The sequence below is a fragment of the Tyto alba genome, unplaced genomic scaffold, assembly GCF_018691265.1.
Source record: "Tyto alba isolate M040663 unplaced genomic scaffold, T.alba_DEE_v4.0 Super-Scaffold_13, whole genome shotgun sequence".
In the NCBI taxonomy this organism is placed as follows: domain Eukaryota; kingdom Metazoa; phylum Chordata; class Aves; order Strigiformes; family Tytonidae; genus Tyto; species Tyto alba.
Genome location: NW_024881275.1, coordinates 16,371,738 through 16,395,637, shown reverse-complemented (window position 1 = coordinate 16,395,637; position 23,900 = coordinate 16,371,738).

Genomic DNA, 23,900 nt, shown 5'->3' with positions numbered 1-23,900 from the left:
TTCTTTCCCAAGTTGATACCAGTTGATGACGTGTTTCTTTGGGCAGGAAGCAATGCTTAAAGGCTGTTTTAGTTGTTAAAGTTAGGCTAAATACAAGCAAATAAACAGACAAGCAAACATGGAAAGTTAGACTGTGGAGCACATTTCTAGTGAAGAAAGTTTTATTTATTTTCTTGCCTCTTTGATTGTTTTCTTGTTTAATTATTTTGCACATATAGCCATAGACCACTGGGAAATTACAATATAAGTAGGAGATATGGGTGGGCAAACCCATGCTATCACAGAGAATATATCTAAGTTTAGCTTGTGTTGCCTTACTGTTTCTGTAGGGCTGTGTACGGCTGGGACTTCTGATGACTTGTCATGAAGGCTGAAGACTGCTTCCAGACCTCAAGAGCAGGCTCTCTTCCATATGCCTCTCTTCCAAGCATCTTTCACAAAGCAAAAGGAAAGGCTGAATGAGCTTCTGGCTGGCCTTAGGCATTTCCTAAATTTAGTCTCATAAATCCTGAGGAAATTAAAAGTCCTCAGGATTAATTTTTTTTTTTTTTTAACTTGTTATGTGTTCTAGGAAGAGAACACATACAAATACAGTTGTTTACCACTACAATGGGGAGATAAGATAAAGGCTGCTAACTTGTTCATTCTTTTACTGTTGCACAAATAAAAGTTCAAATACAAAATGCAAGCAGGAAAGCAATCAAGCTTCTTCAAGTCAGTAAAATATTCAAGTTTTCAAAAAGAAGAATGGTGTGATTTCTTTTTTATTTTTGTTGGTTGTATTTACTTTTGAGATTGCGACTAAGTCTGCACTAGTGTTCTATGATTTCTGGCAGAGTGAAGTGTGAAACTAAGGTGCAAATTTGCAAGAGGCTAAAATTAAATCTAATAACAATTGCTTTGAGTTGCATTGTAAAGGAAGGCATTATGCTGTCAACAGCAAGTGGACAATTTGTGCAGATGGTAGTTCTGGGATGCCACAATCCCCATGTACAACGGGTTCGTAGCAGCAGATGTTGGAGATTTAGACACCTCATCATGCACAACTCCTTTTCTCCATGCATTACTTTGGAAATCCAGGCTGTGTTTTGTGCTTATCTGGGTTTGATGGTTTTCAACAACCCCATCACTGACATTAGTGACATTGTACTTTATTCTGCTAATGTATGGCTTTCAGAGGCAAATTTATTTTATGTAAGTACATAGATGAAGCTTACACATTATCTGTATTCTCTAATTGGAAAAAAAGCCTTGTGATGAAATGTGAGAGGTAGCAAGATTCCTCATGTCACCGCAGAGCAGGTAATGTCATTCAAATGACAGAAAAGACTACTTATAACGTATGAAGTCTACTATGTTTCTGGAACAACTCCAAAGTACAAATATTCACATGAAAATGCTATTCAATGTATGTTGTCTTAACAAATAAGGAGTCTTTTGCAAGGTCATTTTACTGGTAAAAATACGTGCTTGGCTGTTTTTCACTTGGATAGCTGAACATTAGTTTCTTAAATTTTGAAGTCTTTTGGGTTTATTAATACATTGACTATCCTCCTTCTGCATCCTGAAAAAATGGGAATCCCCCCCCGCCCCCGACTCTCAAAAGCTATGTTAACCCAAGTATTTCCTTGGGGGAGAGGACAGGAAAGAGGGGCATATCAGAGCATTACTATGTCTCTGTTGATAAATCTTTCAGGGTGTATTTGCTTTGGTTAGGTGGGCCTGGCTCCAGATACCTGAATTTTCTGCATCATCAGCAAGCCTCTTTCACTTGAGCTTGCCTGGGACATTAAAGCAAGCAAATAAGCATAAAACCAGGTATCTGCTTTCTGAACTTGTTAGCACAGTGTGATGGCCTTTCCTTCATAAGGAATCAAATCTATTCTTCTGATGTTCATGCCCATGTAATAATTCATCTTCTACAACGTAGTGCATATTTTCCATCAGCAGAGAGAAACTGTCAGTGCTTTCCTTACAGACAATTGTATTTAAAATAATTATTTATTTTACTTGTAATTAAACTGAAATGATGATTTGAGTATACTCACTTTAAATTAGGACTGGATGACATAGACACCCGGAGTGAATGTATGAATATATGTGTGTGTGTGTGTTTCAGCATGTATGTGTATGTATACATGCATATGCATGTATACACAGATATATATATAAAAATAACTAGAGATACTTAATTCGAAGAAGGAAGTTAGTGAACAAGCATGTCAAGGGGATTTCACAGTTTACAAATGTGTTGTCAGTTGGCCAATGTGATCTTATTTTTCCATATGTGATTTAGTGAGGATTAGAAAATTAATGCCGTAACAAGAATTAGATGCTAAACCACTGAAATGAAAAGAGGAGGAAACAGTCCTGACTGGCCATTTTTATGCAGATGAGATGACAAGCTGCCTCCCCACCCTCATGTCTGACCTCCTGGTCCTTGCACAAGCTGCATCCCATTGCCAAATTGCCATTTCACATGATGATTTATGAAGTGCCTGGAGATTTCTTAGATGGAAATCTCATGTGTTATAAAGTTTGCTGATTCAGTTTAGACCACTACCTCCTTTACATTAGAATCACCATTGCGGTACACACAGTATGTCCCCAGAAGACTGAGGGACTATCCTGGAGAAAGGAAGATGAATATGGTGAAACTGTGCCCTTCTCACTCTTGACCTCAGTGGGTTCAAGTTTTTAACTTCCATTACCTAGAGGATCCATTTCCTATATTTCCTAAAATTTATATGGGCTTGTAATGTGCCATCTTCCTTTCCCCCCTTCACTTAGAGAAATCAAACTTTTTCAGATACTTTCTTTTCTAGTAGATTTTGTCATTTGCTTTGCTTGCTGGGCAGATTTTCTTTAACTAAAGCCACATCTTTGCAAATAATCACGTTTGAGGACATCTGGAACTTTCTGTCTTCATGTTGAAAATTTTATTAATATCAGCATTCTTCTAAAGAATAAAAAATGTACTCTGATTACATTACCAGCATCCTTATCATGAATATCTTAAGAAGCTATTCCAGTCACATATTATTGAAGGACTATGCTCAGATGAAGCTTTTACCTTTACTTAGAGAAGACAAGGGCATATCAAAGAGCCTTGCCCCTCTTAAAGGGGTTACAGCTCCCTCATGGACCGGGCAAATGAAGCAACAGAATATTGTTAATAATTCATTTAAAAGTCTGTCTTTTGCACACAGCTGGGGAACACCATGATTTCAAGGAGGCACGTAAGCAAGGTGAATATATATCCGCTAACTTTGGAAATCAGTGCAGCTGCATGTGCACCAGATAATAAAATAAGATTAGAGGGAAAATCTGCACACTCTTTTTGCATCTCTCACAACATACATGCCCATATTTTATAAAGACAACATATATGTTTGTATGGTTGTTTCAGGAGCTCATTGTCAAATTCAAGTGGAGGATAGACATTGTTTTCCAGAAACAAAATGATTGTTCAGATCTCTAACAGAACTGCATGTTCTTGAATGAGACTCAGATTGATGAAAGAAAAAAACTCCAACACTAACACATTTCATGAAGAAGAAAACATTTTAGTAATGTAATTGAATCCCATGCTAAAATTCCAGCAATGCAGCACATCACTGGCTAAGATTTTATTCATGGGGACTTTATCCCCACAGGTTATCACTGGGCATTTCTGTGATGTGAAGGCTCATTGTATGCTTGAACTTCCCCCAGGAGTACTGGCAGCAGCTAATCTTTACGACTGTGTCTTATCAGTACTTAGGGAAAAGGCCGTCATAACCTTATTGCTTGGAACTCTAAACTGCCAGTTGCACAGCTAAAGGGAACAGGACATCAGTGGATGTTGGAAATACTTGACAACTATTTTGAATGACACCATCTAAGACTGGGAATGCTCACGTCAGTGGTCAGTATGCTCCTTGCCAAATAAATTATACATGTGAGGGATGGGAAGGTGTGGTTTCATACATGTTTGGTATTCCTAAACTCATTTTGGAAAGCCATCATGCTGAATTAATTTCTTCTGAAGAGTCGGTCATCCCTTCTTTGATGCTTTTCCTGCCCTATGCACCAGAAAAAAATCTGCTGCATTAACATCAGAGTGACTTGCCATACTATTTAGTATGCACCCAAAATACAGTCAGGTTGAGGAGAAGAAACCACAGTTTTTGCAGTTTGATCTGTGTTTTTACGGTATCCTTTTAACCCTGGGCATTTTAGAGTCATAGCAGAGGTATTGGCAGTATCACTTGGAACTGTGCTATACCCCATTCTGAGATGAAAGGCATTAGTGGAACAATGCGTAGATTTAAAACATAAAGACTGTCATAGACTTTATTAAAACAATGGATTTTGCCAAGCCCAGACCCTGAGGCTCAAGAGAAAATGTAATCAAACCTCTCTAAGCGTAAACAAGTTATTGAAGATAATAGTTGGAGTTGCCTAAAGCCTGGTAGGTCAGAGCTAACACAGCACATTAAGCAATGATTTTCCTCAACACAGGACAGAGAAGCCATTAGCTGGAATTTATGTTTGTTGGATAAAAAAAGTCAGAATTGAGAATTTCAAGTGAGAGCTTGAAAGGAATTTAATATTTTTTTTTTCTTTAAACTAGACTAATTGCTCCAGAGACACCATTTTATGGACAAATTCTGAAATGAATAGACTCTGAAATGTTCTTTATGTTCACTATGTACATTTCAACCCCAAGGATATCCAAAAGGTGACTATGACATAGACCTGGGATAATTCCCGCCCCTCCCTGTGCCCCCCCCCCCCCCCCCCCCCCCCGCCCCTTTCAGTTTGTACTTCATCAGGATTTGGACAGGAGTTTTGATATGTGAGGTGGGCTGGTTGTCAGAGTGGATGATGAATTAACTTTATTTTTCATGGTTTGTTTCAATATTTTGAGGGCATTGTTCCATCTTTCAGGAGCACAGGCACCTCTGAGTAATCTACCGAACATGTTTATATATTACTGAGGTTTAAGCATACTACCTAGGTGTGTATATGCATGTTTCGTATGAGGAACCTTAAACTGACAACAGTGATATAGCAGTGTTATCATTAGTAGTAACTCAGAAAGCTGCTCTTATACCTATGATAAATTTACACTTCCATACCAGACAGATTAAACACATTTTCAAACAAAGATATCAGGAAATATGGTAAACCATAGGACTCTGTCGGTCATTCTGGTATTGATTACTTAGGGAAGAATCTCAGACACTGCTTATGGTGGCAGCTTAAAACCTTAGACAGACACATTTGGAGGCCTATTCTGAAGTTATTGACTGAATTATCTAAGCCTATCATTTGAGCTTTTAATAAACTGCAACTATTGAAAACAGACCAGATAGTTGTCACCGAAAAGACTGCTTTTAAATTGTTCCTTGGCTTTGTTTGATTTTAAAATCCATTTCCATTCACAGTAGATGCAGATGGGACTACTGCCAAAATTCCTTCATAGATGGAAAAAGCTGCTATCACCAAGAATGTTTAATCAAGGATATTTACAATAATAATTTTTCTGAGAATTTGTTTAATTGAAGCACTTTTAAAGTTTGTGAAAATCAGTTTTGCAAGAAGACAAAACTCTTCAAGTCAGTCTCTGTTTCAATTGCCAGCACTTCCCAAGCCTCTGAGTGAGGTCTGCTCTCCACCTCTGAACAGTGCTATGGTGTTGTCGTGGTTTATGTCTGGTTGGCAGCCAACCACAATGCAGCACCTCTCTCTCCCTTCCCCTCCGGCAATGAGAAGGGACAGAGAGCCAGGCTTGGAGTTCAAGATAGGACTGCGATGGGGGAAAATCCCCCTTTTATGATCACGAGCAAAAGGCAGACTCGTTAGGGGAAGAAAAAAAGAACATACATTTATTACAGACACTAACAACAACACCTAACAGACTAGGACAGTGAGAAGCATTGCCACATCTTGAGAACACCTTCCCCCCACCCCTCCCTTCTTCCCGGGCTCAGTTCTGCTCCCGATATCTCTACCTCCTCCCCCAGTGGCGCAGGGGCAGGGAATGGGGGGTGCAGTCAGCGCTGCCACTTCCTTCATCTTCGGTGAGGGGAGTGTCCAAAACTTGTTCCTCCTGCTCCATCGTGGTCCCCCTCTCACAGCAGACAGTCCACAAACTTTCTCCGAGTGAATTCCTCCCATGGGCCGCAGCATTCCCCACACTGCTCCGTCATGGGTCACTAACTTCCTCTGACTGGATTCTCTCCCACGGCTGCAGCCCTTCCCGAGCTGCTCCGGCCTGGGACTCCTCCACATGCTGCAATCCTCCCAGCACTGAATTACAGCAGCGGGGCTACCTTTTCCCATGAGACCCCGGACTTCTTCAGGCACAGAACCTTGATTATTCCGAGCAGGAGCCACAGGCCATAAATCAATGTCTGCTCCACCGTATATCTCCATGGGTGGCAGGGGGGGCCGCCCTGCCGTCTCACCACAGGATACAGGGGGGTCTCTGCTCCGGCACACCTCCCCCCTCCTTTCTTCCTCCGTTCCTCCACTGACCTTGGTGTTCACGCAGCTGCAGCAACTTCTCCTCACAAGTCCCACTGCCCGTCACCACGTCCCTTCTTAAATATGTTATTGCAGAGGTGCAGCTGATTGGCTCATTTCCCAAACAGAAGTGGAGCTTACCTGCAGCTGGGGGAGCTTTAAGAAGCTTCTCACAGGGCGCCACCCCTATATCCCCCTCCCCTGCCACCAAAAAAAACTCCACCACTCGCTCAACCCAGGACAACTCCCTTTTCTAGTTGGTTTTCCTTGCAACTCATGTACCTGTGGCTCTAGGGTCAAGGTAGATTTTCCATCCCATTTCCACATGTCCTCTCTGTGGTCAGGCAAGTAAAACCACAGGGTTGCCTGTGGTGTCTACGCACTATATCCTGTCTCTTGAGCAGAGGAATGCTTACTCCTAATAGCTGAGATACTGGTCTGTACAGGTGTGGAGCAGGACATACCCTCTTTGAATTGCTGGAACTGTGTGATAGTTTCTCCACAGGCAAGATGCAGACCCATAGGGAGGAAGAGAGATTTTCTTTATACTGCTGGAGTTGGTCAGCCAATTCATTCACTGTTTTTCCCTCTCCATCTTTCCAGGTCATTATTGCCAATGAGTTGGCATATGACAATGGTGCACTCTGTACAAACTTCTGCCCACATAAAACATGCACATTGAACTTCATCTGGATCTTTGGATAACTGCTCATTGTCTGGGTCATCATAAATCACCTCCAGCATGGTTAATTCCCTCAGATTATGGATACCTCTCTCCCTGATGACCCACTTACCTGGATGACATATAACATCTTCCTTGAAGATGTACCTTTCCTTCACACATGACAGGAGTCTCCTCCAGAGACGGAGTGCTTGTGCCCCTTTTCTAATTGCTTTGTCAATGCCCCCTTCCCTAGAAAAGGATCCCAGCTGTTTGGTTTCCTTAGCCTCTAATTTCAGGATACTGGCTCTGTTACCCCAGCATCAGAGCAGCCAGGTGGCAATGTTTTGCCTGGTTTGCTGAAATATTTTCACATATCTTGCAGCTCACTCTGGTATGGGGATTGGGTGGTTACCTCTTTTATGAGTTCTGGCTCTTCCTCTTCTTCTTGTGATGGCCTTGATTTGGAGTAGCCTGCCCTATCCACATCTTCCTCTTTCCTCTTTGTAAGGGTTTTTTTACTTACTAAATGAGTCAATTTTCACATCCATTATTTCTTTTTGTGTATATGGGCAACTGATAACAGAACAGGTTGGTCCTCTGTTTCAGCTGCAGTGCCTGTCCCTGAGGCTGGAATAACCACAGTGCCTGTTATTTTGTTGTCAGATACAGAGACCTTCTTTTCCCCTTGAGGGTACTAAATAGTGTTCAACAGGGCTCAGTAAGCATAGTCTACCTCCTGGCATGTTGCAGTGATTTGTGTCTCTCTGAAATTTCCAAGGTGAGAGCATATTTTTTCCAAATATTTTAGTTTTTCAGGATTCTCCACTTGTTCAGAGGTAAGGTTCCAAAACATTGGAGGTGCCTACTGTCCTAGGTACTTGCCCATGCTTTCACACTCACTCTGCCACTCATAACTATCCATCCTTGGGGCCAATCTCTGTGTGATATTCTTAAATATCAGTTTAATCTTAAACAAGACCTGAAACATTTTCAGGAGATATAGCAATAAAAACATGCTAGTTTGAACATTCCAAGCATATTAGAAATTCTCAAGAGCTATTGTAAGTCATCTGGAGGAGAAGGGGAACGTGAAGGAGAAGGGGAAGGTGAAGAAGAAGGGGAAGGTGAAGGAGAGGAAAGTGTATCCCCTTGTTTCCCCCATAGGTTGGCTCTCCATGGAGAAAAGGTAAAGGATGTAATTATTACTAGTTGCGAAGACATGATTCTGGAAGTATGGAGATGACAGCAATGCTGAATACAAACACCAGATTAATCCTGCAACCAGTAATTTTATCTCATCATAACCCAATGTTACAGAGTACATCAAAATGATAACTTTAACCCAACCTCAGAGGTGATAAACAGCACAACATGGAACATACACAGCAAATAAGGTGTTAGATAACAAAACTCTGAGAACAAGCACAACTCTGAGAGGAAATAAATCAACATTATGACCAGTGACTATTAAATTAATACAATGGCTGTTTATAATGTATTTGTTTTAACATCCTCTGGTCAGATCTGTCATTATCTCAAACCTTCGAGACTCACACTGGGTGCCAAAATGGACTGTTGTGGTTTAACTTGACATGCAGCTAAACACCACACAACTCCTCACTCACTCCCCACCCCCAGTGGAATGGGGGAGATAATCAGAAGGGTAAAAGTGAGAAAACTCATGGTTTGAGATAAGAACAGTTTAATAATTGAGATATAATAATAATAGAATTAGGGGACCTAGGCAGAAACAGTAAACATCTTCCTGGCATATAGACTCAATTGACCCTCTTTTTCAGGGGTCACATGTCCTGTCTGGCTTCATTCAAATGGCAAGTGCCAGGTGGAACAGAAACACTGGGCTTCTTCCAGGCAATTGCTAATCAAAGCTGGAGGGAGAGGAACAGCTTCCCTGCCCCAGGGACATTCATTGAACAAATTCACCAGTTATACCTTCCTGACCTTAAACTTTGAGATGTTTGTCAAAGCGCTTTTAAAAGATGGAGTTCAGTGAATAAGCCAGGAAAAAGATCTGGTTTTCCTTTCATTTTCAAAGTCGAGTCTGGAAGTCTAGAGTTTTCAAATCAAACCTTGCTTTCCTGTAGAGTCCTCAGTGTCCAAAAAACTTTGGCTTCTCCTCTAGGAAACACTCTCATTACAAAGAAGGGTGTTGAGAAAGTATTAGCAATTAGCAATGTTGATATATAACTCTGATGAAGACTATAACAATAGCTAAAAAAATTACTCCAGTTATTATACTTCCCATGTTGAAGCTTATACATCCTGCAGTTTGTAGCTTTATGATCACTTTTCTTTTTCTTAAAGTTGTCTTGTAAAACATAACACCATTACCTATTTCTGTTATTTGTAACTTTCCATTGTTGCAAAGCTCTTTTTGTTTGTTGCTGTGACATTACTACCCAAGCCTGAGCTTTCCCACACAATTGCGTCATTGCTCTACAGTGCAATAATGTAGAATTTGGAGCAGGAAGAACTGCTTTTGAACAGAAGTAGAAACAGTGATGTAGAACAAGCTTGCTGCTACCCTGCAGCCTATTTAATTAACAGAATCGATCACTTCTTGGAAAGGATAGAGTGATTTGATAAAATTCAGGGAGAAAAATACCTCTTTTTCAGGTCAGGGATAGTTCCTTTCTGACACTCCCACTGCTTTTTAAAATTACTCTCTGCTGATCCCCACAAAGGAGAAAAAAACATTTATTTTTTTTTCATATATATTTAAAACCTCAGAGTCTCAAAAATGATAAGTGACTTTATGGCATATTCCTCTCACAGGACAAGACCTTCTTTGTCAAACTACTAGTTAATCCTAACATGAATTAATTAGTTCAATACAGTAAATACACAGTTTCAAAATACATTTTAACTGCAAAGCCTTCACTGTTATATATGCACACATACATGCAGACACAAACTCCAAACAAACACTCAAACAAGACAAACTCCATTGCATGTAAATATGTAAAAGTCAGGTGTTCTTGACAGTCCAGTTCCACATTTGTGAAGACATCAGAATGCATAAAACTGGGTTTTTAATCCTTAATTTATGCAGTCATCAGTACTATAAAGAGCTTACCTCAGGATGAAGTGGATATAGGAAATTTGTGTTCACAGGGCTTCATTTGAATGGGTTTTGATGGATTTTTTGTCTTGCCTGTGTGCTTTGCTGTGGATAACATGTTCCATGTAAACACTTTGGCTCCTATAGTGATTGGGCCAACATCAATGCACTTATGCAAATCTGCTGCAATCACATGAATTTGACTCAAAACTGCAGGTTTGTTTTATCCTATGGCAAAAAAAAGCAAAGCTGAGATTCATAAAACAGTAGAATTAATGGTGTGCTAATGCACTAAATTTTTCACTGAGAAATCCAGTTCTAGCTCTGTATGCTTATATGACCACTTACTCCATGGAGAGAAATGATAAAATTGAGAAAATCTGAGTAGATTTGTGTGTTAATGGGCACACCTGAGGCACAAACACATAAATCTTCAGTTGTAAAAATAGGACTCAGTTGTCCTTCACCACACAGTTTGTATCATTCATAAAATCAGTCCTTTTAGTATACAGATATTCACAGGCAGGGCAGTTTTCCCTCAAACATGTCCTGATTTATTTTCTTTTCTTCTTATTTTTCCTATCTCTCTCTTTACATCTTGTCTTACAGTGAGTAGCTTGTTAGTTCTATTTAAAAGATAAGGCCAATATCTGATGAACTTTCAAAGCTTAGATGCTTTCCAGTGTCATATCTTGTGCAAGCCCTTCCCAAAGCAAGTATGAAGAAGCATCCCATGTTGCCAGGAGGCTTGCAGCTGTTGGCTTCATTCTTCTGCTTTACCCTAATGCTTTACAGAAAAGAGGCTGCAGAGGTACAAACCGCTTCGTAAAGCACATGACAACGATTAATGGAGGTCTAGTTTACTAGGCTGCAGGAGATGGTCAGCTAATTAAATTTCCTCCAAGACTTTCTTGCTATTTTGTTTTCAAATATGCAAACTATGTGATACACATTGTACTCTAAGTGATGCATGAGATAGCCGTTAACTGCAGGGACTGACGAAAAGCTAATGTTTCCTATCCAGCACGACTAGCATCCTTTGCACTTGGTTTCTGTCTTTGATCTGTGTTTAAATGAGAGAAAAGTTGTCATGTTTATCTGGAATGAAATCCCTCAGGACCTACTGTTATATGCAGTCCAAAGCACTGTGGATCTGAGATTCTCATTAATATTTTTGGACAACTATTTCAAGAAAGTTTAGGGGGACCATGTTTTCTAATCATAGTCCAAAATTGGCTTAATTTCTCTGGAAGACTGATTCAGAAATAAACAAAATCCAAAGATAAAGCAATGTCAAATAGGCTTGTGTGTTCATTTTTTAAGTTTCACACTTCTTTTTTAAATTTATTTTTTCAAAGTTACCTTTAATTGCATTTGAATATTTCACCTTATTAAAATACACTTTAAAAAAATAAGATGAAAACCTGACTCTGCCATGCAAAATTTAAATAGCAAATATTGATTAGGAAATAATAGTTTGGTGAGCTTGAAAAATTAGCTTTGTGTCTGTGCTTGTAAGAACCCTTCATGAAGATGACATTTGCCCTCCCTTTTGCTGAGTGGCAGTATTTTTCTTCCATTTTTGTGAACAGTTTTTTCAGAGGAAGAATGTAATACTCTAGCATCCATGTGAATGACCTTTGCTGTCTAAAAGACCTTCTATTCACAGATTCCATTTGATCTTCAGATACTGAGCTGGAAAGATAAAGAATAAGAGAATCTGAGTATGCATTTCTGAACTGGCCTTCTTGAGAAAAGACAGACAATTTAAAAAAAAAAAAAAAATATACCCAGAAAAAGAGAATACAGCAACCCAGTTTGTTTTCCATAGAGAAATCAACACCTTCCCCATACAGAAACAATACAGCATACGAAAAGTGACTCTGAGCCCTGAATGCTTTGGACTGCAATATGATAGCAGAAAGATGCTTATAAAACTAGCCCAGTAACTGAACTTTCACAATGGACTGTTAATGTCAACTCTAAGAAAACATAGGCAGAAGAGCAAGGCAAAGACTTTACAGGAATCTATATGCACCGAAGGATTTATAATTGAGCTAACACAAATTACCCATCTGTAGCAAATCAGTCTGAAAATATCTTGTATGTTTGACCTTTAGAAAAAGAGTATTAAAGGAATTTGAAGTTGGGGTCCCATTGAGCTCTTATTTAATTCAGTAAAGTCAGACTTTTCACCCTTAGTGTTTGACTAAACAATATCCTGTTAGTTCTGTTCCTTGGATGTGCAGAGAATGCTCTGTTTTATAGTAATTCTCCAAGGCCTTTTTTTTTTTGCCTGCTGTTAGGATTATGTACCATTTCTTGGAGCTGCAGATGGAGTTGTGTATGTGCTAAAATGCACAGCCCCTATATTTTGCAAAGGAAAACGGAGTGGGGAGGGGAATATGCATTAAACAACATCAATCTTGTATTCATTTATCAGTTTCCCAGCCTGAAGAGATTCTTCTTGTAGAAAAACTTTGAGTCCTTCATTTTTAAGAGCAAAGAGAGAGCTAATTTACTTTTAACTCAAGAGTGAATTTCCTTTACTTTCCAAGAGGGCATTTTAAATCAGTCAATTGACCATAAAATAAAATGAATATAAGAAGAAAACTAGGAATCTAGGCTTTTTAATAAAAAACAAACTGTATTAAGAAAAAAAAAATAGGTTATTTAAGCCAAGCCAACTTACATCTGGACAGCAGAACAGATCAAATGAATCTTATCTACTACAAAGATGTGTGGCGAGAAACTGTTTACTGAAAATGCTGACTTCATTGCAACATGTTACTCTAAGAAGAGACTGTACAATATCCCCTTCTTTACTTTATAAGCAATAAAGGAGTGAAACTTCAGTCCTGCAAAAGCATAACGAATTAGGAAGCATCATGTGATTTTTTTTAAGTGAAGTAAATTTCGGTATCTCCTGTGGTTATTAAAATTGTTAGTCCATTGTGGATTATCTCTAGAAAGTGTCAGGTTTAAAAGCAAAAGAGCACCATGTTTAATTGGAGGTTTTGTATCAAGAACAGAGGCTTTCTAAAAGCACAGAAGGATGACATTTGATTTTTATTTCAGCACTTCAACATTTCTTACTGGAATTGATAGTTACGGCACTCATATTTTTCCAGGTAAATAGGAGTATTCATCTGAACTCATTTCAATCTACATGTAATAAAATCAGCAGCAATGAAAATTTACTACATGACCATAAATAGAAAATGGTATAATTTATTAAGATGTAAATTTTATACAGTTTAGCTTAATCTAGTGTGATACACAAGTAGTAGCACTGGAGAGCACAACTGATCCTGTTGATTCCCACTGAAGTTTATGGTAAGAGCAGTATTTCCAAAATCACCCATATCTTGCTTTCTAAAATGGATGAAGTTTTTAGAAGGCCAAGTTTTACTGAGTGTGAAACTCAGACTCACATGTGAAACTTTGCTCTAGTGGGAAGAGAGCCTAACATCTTGAAGGGTATAGTGGCTTGCCATGGCTGGCAGAGAAGAACCCACCAAAAGGCAAAATACTGAACCCTAACTAGAACCTTGGCATCATGCATGATTATGCATTTCTGATAAATACCACACATTTCAAAGAGTCACATGTTGTACTCTGCGTTTCACACATGTATGTAGATGGCTAGACAGGACAAAAGAAAGTATAAAAATCAGCTTCTGATTTCTTACAGCTGTCATCATTAAAATAATACTTACAACAGATTCAGTAATCACTTCTCACCTTCTACCATGGGGTGTTACCTATTCCCTTTCTAACCTCCACATATGTCTTTCCCTTGATGCCTCTGGGTTTGGCTGGGTACATTTATTTTCTCTTTCCTCATGAGGAATTGGTAACCTATGAATTACTATCCATACTGGACTGTTCCAGACAGTGCAATGAGTCTTCCCTTTCCTTCAGTTCCTTATGAGATTATAGACTCAGTTTTTCCTTCTGCTTAAAAACACCCACACTGCCGCACACTAAAACACCTAAATACCTCAACCTGCAGCATAAGCTGGATAATACCAAATGTCTCACTGCTGTTAATGGAGTGGGAGAAAAATGCAAGAATTATTTTGCTGTCCTAGTAAAAATTGACAAGCATGAAGTCCTATTAGGCAAAATCTGCTGCTTGTTTCAAGATTTCAGAAATTGTTTTCCATTATCATTGTAACATAAGGTGTTGTGGTTTAGGCCTGGTTGGCAGTGAACCACAATGCAGCAGCTCTCTCTCCCTTCTCTTCTGGCAATGAGAAGGGACAGAGAGCGAGGCTTGGGGTTTGATCTAGGACAAGGATGGGGAAAAATCACACTTTATGGTCACGAGGAAAAGGCAGACTCATTAGGGGAAGAAAAAAAAGAACATACATTTATTACAGACACTAACAACAACATATAACAGAGTAGGACAGTGAGAAGCATTGCCACATCTTGAGAACACCTTCCCCCCACCCCTCCCTTCTTCCCGGGTTCAGCTCTGCTCCCGATATCTCTACCTCCTCCCCCAGTGGCGCAGGGGCAGGGAATGGGGGTACAGTCAGTGCTGCCACTTCCATTATCTTCGGTGAGGGGAGTGTCCAGAACTTGTTCCTCCTGCTCCATCGTGGTCCCCCTCTCACAGGAGACAGTCCTCCACAAACTTTCTCCAACATGAGTCCCTCCCATGGGCTGCAGTGTTCCCCACACCGCTCCGACATGGGTCTCTAACATTCTCCGACAGGATTCTCTCCCACGGCTGCAGCCCTTCCCGAGCTGCTCCGGCGTGGGACACCCCCGCATGCTGCAATCCTCCCAGCACTGAATTACAGCAGCGGGGCTACCTTTTCCCACAAGACCCCGGCTTTCTTCGGGCACAGAACCTTGATTATTCCAAGCAGAAGCCACAGGCCATAAATCAATGTCTGCTCCACTGTAGATCTTCATGGGTGGCAGGGGGGGGCCGCCCTGCCATCTCACCACAGGATACAGGGGGGTCTCTGCTCCAGTACACCTCCCCCCTCCTTTCTTCCTCCGTTCCTCCACTGACCTTGGTGTTCACGCAGCTGCAGCAACTCCTCCTCACAAGTCCCTCTGCTCATCACCACGTCCCTTCTTAAATATGTTATCGCAGAGGCGCAGCTGATTGGCTCAATTTCCCAAACAGAAGTGGAGCTGGCTTGGAGCTGGGGGAGCTTTGAGAAGCTTCTCACAGGGTGCCTCCCCGATAGCCCCCTCCCCTGCCACCAAAAAACTCCACCACTCACTCAACCCAGGACACCTTCTCTTCTCCAGGCTTCTCTTCTCTCTTCTCCCCAACTCCCTCAGCATGTCCTCATAGGGGAGGTGCTCCAGACCCCCAATCATCTTTGTGGCCCTTCTCCTGACTCACTCCAACAGGTCCATGTCCTTATTATGTTTGTGGCCCCAGAGCTGGCAGTACTCCAGAAAGTGGAGTCTCATGAGAGTGGAGTAGAGGGGGAGAATCACCCCCCTTGACCTGCTGGCCACACTTCTCTTTATGCAGCCCAGGACACAGTTGACTTACTGGGCTGTGAGGGTACATTGCTGGCACATAGTCAGTTTTACATCCACTAATAGCTCCATATCCTTCTCCACAGGGCTGCTCTCAATCCACTCATTGCCCAGCCTGTTATTTGTGCTTGGGATTGTCCCAACCTATGTGCAGGACCTTGTACTTGGATTTGTTGAACTTCATGAGGTTTACACAGACACCACATCTCCAGTCTGTCCAGGTCCCTCTGGATGGCATCCCTTCCCTCCAGCGTGTTGACCACACCACACAGCTTGGTGTCATCAGCGAGCTTGCTGAAGTGCACTCAACCCCACTGACCGTGTCTCCAGAAAAGATATTAAACAGCATTGGTCCCAGTATCAATCCCTGATGAACACCACTTGTCACTGTTCTCCACTCGGACATCCAGCTATTGACCACAACTTTTTGAGTGTGACCATCAAGCCAATTCTTTATCTTCTGAGTGTTCCATCTGTCAAATCCATGTCTCTCCAATTTAGAGATAAAGATGTTGTGTGGGATAGTGTCAAATGCTTTGCACAAGTCCAGGTAGATGACGTTAGTTGCTCTTCTCTTATCCACCAATATTGTAACCCAGTCATAGAAGTCCACCAAATTCATCAGGCACAATTTGCCCTTAATGAAACCATGTTGGCTGTCACCAGTCATCTTCTTATTTTCCATGTTCCCTAGCATAATTTCCAGGAGTATCTGCTTCATGATCTTGTCAGACACAGAAGTGACACTGATTGGCCTGTAGTTCCCTGGGTCCTCTTTATTTCCCTTTTGGAAAATGGGGATTATGTTTCCCCTTTTCCAGTCATCAGGAACCTCATTGGTCTGCCATGACTTCTCAGATATGATGGATAGTGTCTTAGCCACTTCATCCGCCAGTTCCCTTAGAACCCATGGATGTCTCTCATCATGTCCCATGGACTTGTGAAGCTTCAGGTTCCTTACATGGTCTTGCACCAGATCTTCTCCTTCATTGGGTGGTTATTCATTCTCCCATTCCCTCCCTTTACCTTCTGCATCTTGGGTGGTGTGGCTGGAGCATTTGCCAGTGAAGACTAAGGTAAAAATATTATTGAGTAGCTCAGCCTTCTCCATATCCCAGGTAACCAGGTCTCCTTTTTCCTTCCAGAGAGGGTCCACATTTTCTCTTTTATTTGATAATAAATATTTATAATATTTGTGCCGATCCTCTAATTTGGGGATACTCATCAGAAACATGTTCATGACATGTTCTTCTGTACTATAAAGAAGTTCCACAGATAAACTGGGTTTATGTTTTCGCTGCCTTATAAATTTTGGAAGCCTTCGAGAAAACTACAGCACTGAATGATAGGCCAGTTAACAAGAAAGTACGTATGAATTTGTCAACACTTCACTTTGGTGAGGATTTTGTTGTGAAAATATCAGAAACCATTCTCATTAATGTATTTTTCTAAAATTCTGCAGCATCCATGGAAAGACAAGATATTAATAATGAGGAAAGATATGAAAATATAGCCTTCTTTATCTCTTAAAACCAGTTATTTTTTTAATCATAAAACTTGTGCCATTCTCCCCTATAATTACTGAAAAGAATAATATTTCTAACCAAAATCTGCCGTTACCTTTGGAAGAAAAAACAAGCAAAAACTCAAATAAAACACTTTTTTTTTTTTTTTTTTTTTTTCCCCAGGAAAAGGAAAAATAATCTAAGAAACCAAATTTTTATTGGTTTGTGTTTTTTTTTTTTTTTTTCCTACAGAAATACCCAAACATGATTTTCTGTTCATTTCTTCACTGAAAGGATTTCGTACAGCTTTATTGATCAGTAAATTACACACTCTAATGTTGCCCTCAGGAGCAGTGACAGATTTTTGTCTATTTGAGAAGTCTTGGTTTATAGGTTAATCCTCTACTTCACCAGTGAAAATGAACTAAAGACTGGAAAATTATATTAATAAATCTAGAACATCATCTTTTTGGATGTTTGTCTCTAAAGAAAAATAAATATTTAATTTTAGGCCGTCTTAAGAATCTGAAGGATTTTAGTTATTTGAATATGTATTTGACATACTATGGTCAAGTATGTCTGAAATACAGCTTACAAAATACTTTTTGGAACTGTTTGCATGCATCTGCTCCAGGGTATATGTGCTTGCAAAAGAGAGCCAAACCTGGTTTCACAGAACTTCCAGCTTCTGGTCACAGGGGGTCACAGAGAGTACAGGGACAATATTTTTAATAGCCGAGAGATAACTTTCCCTGTTTGATGATAACTTCGGCTCTGTGTAAGTATGTTTAATATGTATTTAATTTGGGAAAGATTGATGAAGAAAGACACACTGATTACATTTATTAATGCAGACTTCATAACTGAACCATAATTTAGTCCAGCATTCATTGTTTCAGACGGAAAGACTTTTTTGAGCCTGTGTAATATTCAGAGTTTTCTTCTTTTTCCTTACACCTCTACTCTGCAAGTTCTTCACAAAATGCTTTCAGTAGGTCAGGTTCCCCAGATAGGTTGTGTAGTGTCCATAGTTGGAAATATTCAAAAGACAACTGGATATGGTCCTAGGCAACAATCTGTAGGTGACACTGTTTGAGCATGGGAGTTGGACAAGATGACCTCCAAAGGTCACTTCCAACCTCAAACATTCTGTGATCCTGTGAGTCCACTCCTACAAGTTCTTAGAGTTAGACAAGTTAGGAGCAACTAGGCTGGAAATTCTCAAAGGATTTTAAGTAAAATAAGCACCAAAATGCTCCTGCTAATTCCAGTGACAGCTCAGGAATTTCAGAGAATCACATGAAAAATCCATGGGCAAGTTAGTTACCAGTAGAGGGCACAATGTGTCCTATGCTGATGGACAAGTTTTCCCTTGCCCAGGTGCAGTTCTATTTCCCCTCATTATGGAGGAATAATAATAAAAAATTGTGTCCTAGATTCTCCTTCTTTTGCTTTCAAAGTGAGATTGTTAAATACTCATGCAGGGCACAAAAAATCTGGTTTTGAAATATGTTGGCCATGTAAAAAACAGCAGGAGCCAACTTTTATTATAGGTGATGAAATATGGACTAGGACCTGACTTTTAGCAGCTGGGTTACAAGATCTTCACATTTGGTCTGTAGGGGTAAATGTCCCTTTATGCTCTGTGAAAGACTGGCTAAAATATGCAAGCTTTCACTTGTTGCCTTTGAGATGTAACTATAAAATTTTCTAAAGCTGTAGATGAAAATTTCTATTAGTTGTGCTTTGTCTTAATTTTCTCTGGGAAAAAAAGCAGAACAAATCCAAACCAGAAAAAATAACCCCAAGCCCCATCAAGAGTAAACCTCCTTTGTCTATATCAAAAGACTTTTAGGCATGTGACAAATTACATGTTCTTTTAGCTGAGGCATAGTGAAACAAATGATGCTATAGTCACTTTTAGGAGGACTGATGTTTTGTTTTGGAAGCTAATAATAAACAGTTCATAAAAAGGAAATTATTTTTTGGCACAATGCAACTTTCTCCAACTTTCCTATGTTTTTATTACTGAGTGGAAAAAATGTCTTCAGCGTGTACTACACATCAGTGGAGTTTACATATTTTCTGTCACTATGTTTTAGTCTAATGCAATCTAGCAGAGAAAACATCTTCCTACTGCCCTTACTAAGAATAAACTATTTTTTTCAGGAAAAGAAGTGCATTTTTTCGATGTAGAAAAAAAGTGTAGTTTTTTTAATATATAAAATGATCCTTAGATGTTGCTAAGATCATACAATAAATATATACCAAATGAAGTTTCTGAGGGTTTCTGGGTGAAGTTTCTGGGTAGGAAAGACATTATGCTCCCTCTGAATTCTGGAGCTTGACTTTTGTCAGAGTGGAGGAAGCTCACAGAAGTTGTATGGCTCTGCCATCCAGAGGTCTTACAGGTACAAAGAAGCCTGTAACACCATATTATCTCCCCTATTTAAACATATCTATGTGTCTTTGAAAAAACAGTTGCTGACACTGTAGATGTTACAAAATATGTTCCCTCTGTAGAAAAAATGTTGTGTATTGATTTGTACATTGCTCTCACGCATTTTTTTCCCCATAGGTCTTTGTAATTTTTAAAAATTTTCCTGCATGTTTTTGCAGTGTTTTACAGGAATGGGTTCTCATCCAACACCTGGGTTCTGAGGCTGCCCAGTGCATGTCAGACCAGTCTGAAACTTGCACTGTCTCCAAGTAAATCCATGTGCTTTACAAGAAGATTATCACCAAGAGCTCAGGACCATGTCCAGTGAGGTTTTGAAGGCTGTAAACTCCCCAGCCTCTTTGGTCTATATGCTCCAGAGTTTGATCATGAAGTAAAAAACCCTCTGTTTTACTTAAGTTTAAGAAGAATTTCCCATATTTCAGTTTGTGCCCATTGCCTTCTCTTCTATCCTTGGGCACCACTGATAAGAGAGTCTGGTTCTATCTTATTTAAATTTTCTCATCAGATATTTATCCAAGTGGAAAAGATTCCATGAGCTTTCTGTTCTCCAGGTTGAACAGTCCCATCTCTCTCAGCCTTTCCTCTTATGAGAGATGCTCTAGTCCCTTCATCATCTTTGTGGTGGTTCACTTGACCAGTGTGTCCATGTCTCTCTTGTACTGAGGAACTCAGAACTGGACCCAGAACTCCAGGTGTGGCTTCACCAAATCTGAGCAGAGGAGAAAGGTCACCTCCCTCAACCTGCTGGCGACACCCCTCCAGATGCAGGCCAGGATTCTGTTATCTGTCTTTGCAGCAAGGGCACATTGCTGGCTCATATTCAACTTGGCACCCACTAGGACCTCCAGGACCTTTTCTATAAAGCTGCTTTCCATCTGGGTGGCCCCCAGCATATACTGGTACCTGGGTTTGTTCCTTCCCAGGTGCAGGATTTGGCATTTGTTTGCCTTGCTGATGATTTAGCAAAGGAAAACAGACCTGTCCTTGTAAGCACAGTTTACGAATTACATCTAAAATGAAAAGAAAATATAACTTTTTTTTTTCTTGTTTTCAGCATGACACACACTGGTGATTAGTATTTGATATAGACAGTAGCTGCAAACTTCCCTATGTATTGACACATGGACCTTTTTTTGTGGTAGAAGCTTGTTTAGGCAGCATAACCTGCTGAGAAGAACTGCTATCCCCCTCAGGCATGATAATAAAACCTGATTTTATCTTTAGTTGTCAATAAACCAGTTATTTTTTTTTTGAGTCATTGTAACCTGTCTCTAAAAATGGCTGTAACGTTTCCAAGACCTTCAGCAAAATCAGATTATGTAATGAAACTTATTTCCCCTGAGGCAGTAATCCAAAAAAAGGGATAGAGGTGATGCAAGTTTTACATACCCCTTACTACTGTTCTCGCTCACATTCCTTTTCTGACATATTATGCAAAATCCACCTATACAGATAGAAGTTTTGAGGTTTGGTGTGCTCCTTTAAGAAAGTATTTGCTTCAAAATCTATCAGATTGTCTTATCTCTGTTCCCAGTATGGAGAGCCATGACATGGCATTATCTTGCTATGACAATTTATTAGAAACTGATAAATTTAGTTTAGAACTATAACAAACCCCCTATAATGCAATGGAAGGGCTGAATTAAAGAAAACAATAGTAAGTACACTGATGGAATTCAGTTAGGTATTTTATTAATTCCTGATGTCACCATTGTCTTTATTTGGTTATCAGATTTCCTTGCAGGTTCAGGTGTCTGACAAAGAAGGACTTGCTCTAGTGAATTTCAGCAAGACTAAAGTAATGTTGGAAACAGTTTGAAATTAAACCCAGAAGATGTGTCTCCCTATCTCATTAGTGGCCTGATTGACAGGGACTCAAAGGTCCATAGAATTTTCTAGGCCCTTTTCTGGTGATTTCACATAAAAAAATTTTCCATTTTCATCAAATATTGGTCAAAATATTCTTATTAATTTTAATAGGAGAGAAACAGATACGACAGTAATGGGAGTAACAGTGATTAGATTGACAAATCTCTGTTTTTCTTCTGCCATTTGAACTGCATCCTATAGTACTGTTTATACTAATAACAATTATATGTTTTGGGATCTTACTTGTTGGGACAGTAGTTGTTAATTCACAAGTGATATCTGGTGTTATTTTTTGTATATGAGAAATAAATATCAGTAAAATGAAGAAAATGTCATATTATTCCCCCTTTTCTTGTCTCTACTCCAATTAGAAGGCAAATGGATATGTAGGAATAACATGTATTATGCTTATTATGAAAAGGAAAGAAGACCCGGTAAAATGATTCCTTCTCTCTCATATTTTCAGTTTAACAAAAAGAAAAGGAAAAAAAGACTTAAAGTTTCTTTTTTTTTTTTTTTTTTTTTTTTTTCAGTTTTAAACATTTATAGGCACATTTAAAAATTAAATAATTTCCAGTTAAAAACATGTATAAGTCAAGTTATTTCAGTGCTTTGTTTTTCAAACAAAACATTTTATGACAATTTCCTTCAATGGCACATTTTACCAAAATTGTAATGAAGTATAGGATCTTTTAACCTAATCCTTATTTTAAACACCAAAAATGTTATTGTAATGTCTCTTCAGACTTTGGTCCAGGAACAGTCTCATGTTATATCAGTACAAGACCAATTTTGCTCCTCTGCTAATTCCACTGAGCAATGCTGAATTGGGATGGGTTTAGTTGAAAAGACTATATGGACATATAACATATACCACCAACACAAGGCTTTTCCTCATTTCGTTATTTAGAGATAATAGTTTTCAACAAACTCTGATAAACTGAAGTGGGGAGAGGCACAGAAGGCTTAAAAAACAACACAGGATTATGAACATGGCAATGGTTTCCAAATACTCGAGGTCTCTGGAAAAGCTAAAGTAAAGCCAGTACTTGATGTGACTGAAATTCTCATACATAAAGAATATATTTGATATTATTCTGAGTGAACACCAATCTAATTACATTCTGTAAACTGGGCAAATAACATGGAGTATATGTCAACAAAATTTCTATATGGACTAGTATCCTGTATGCATGTTGGAAAGAAAGTAGACCCAGAGAAAATAAGGGTTGTGTGAAGCTAACAAAGAAAGAAACTTGCCCCCTCAAAACAAATATTTTTCTTTCAAATAAAAATGATATTACAATAGAGCAATCACAGAAAATGATTTCTTCTAGCCATGAATGACTGAAGAAATTTTTATCTGTAATAATCCTTTTATATGTTGAAACCAAGTAATGTAATGGTGATATATTTGGAATCAACGTATATCAGAAAGACAGCACATTTCTGTTTTTCAAAAAAGGTTGTTTTAAAAAGAGTTGTGATATAATTAGCACAGATATTAGAATAATGCTTTCAGCAAAATGACAACATATTATTTATCATTGTTACACAGCAACTACAAAATATTATGCCTTTCCCTAACTCCTACAGACATATATGTACACACCAGTGTACACATTTCAACTCTCTTCAGAAGATCAAAATACATCATAATTATGAGAAGTTATTGCTCTCAGCAGCATGAAACTTAGTAAATAAATGATATTGATCCAAGAATGGGAATTCAAGAAACAGAAATTAGGCATCTACATGACATAAAAAACCCTGTTCACTGAATTGTCCTTGCAAAACTAGATTGCCTCATTGTAAAAGTGAGTGGAATTGTGCTTTCAAAATGGATTTTGAAAACTAGTAATTTGCTTTGAGTACACTGGGCTATGGGTGTCCAAAATGAGATCATTCAGAGAAACTGATACTCTAGGAAATGCTGTGATGTACAAACACTCTCTTCTGAACTGGCTTAAAGTGGGAAACGAGGTATGAAGGTAAGTTGCAAAAGCTGTCTTCACCAGATGGGTAAATGAAAACCCTGTGAAATGACTTGAATCTCCAAATGTAGGCACCTGTATAGAAACGGGACATACAGCATCCTTTGCACCTTCAAACTACTGTTGCAGCTTCAAATACTATTGCAAGTGAGACTGCATTACTACATACGAATAGTAAACTGGATGATGGTGGATTTGACTCCAAGACCTGTTGTTAGTATTACAATATTACAATATTGTGGGTATTTATTACCATGATTTGACCTTTTAATTTGAACCAACATTGTGAATGATC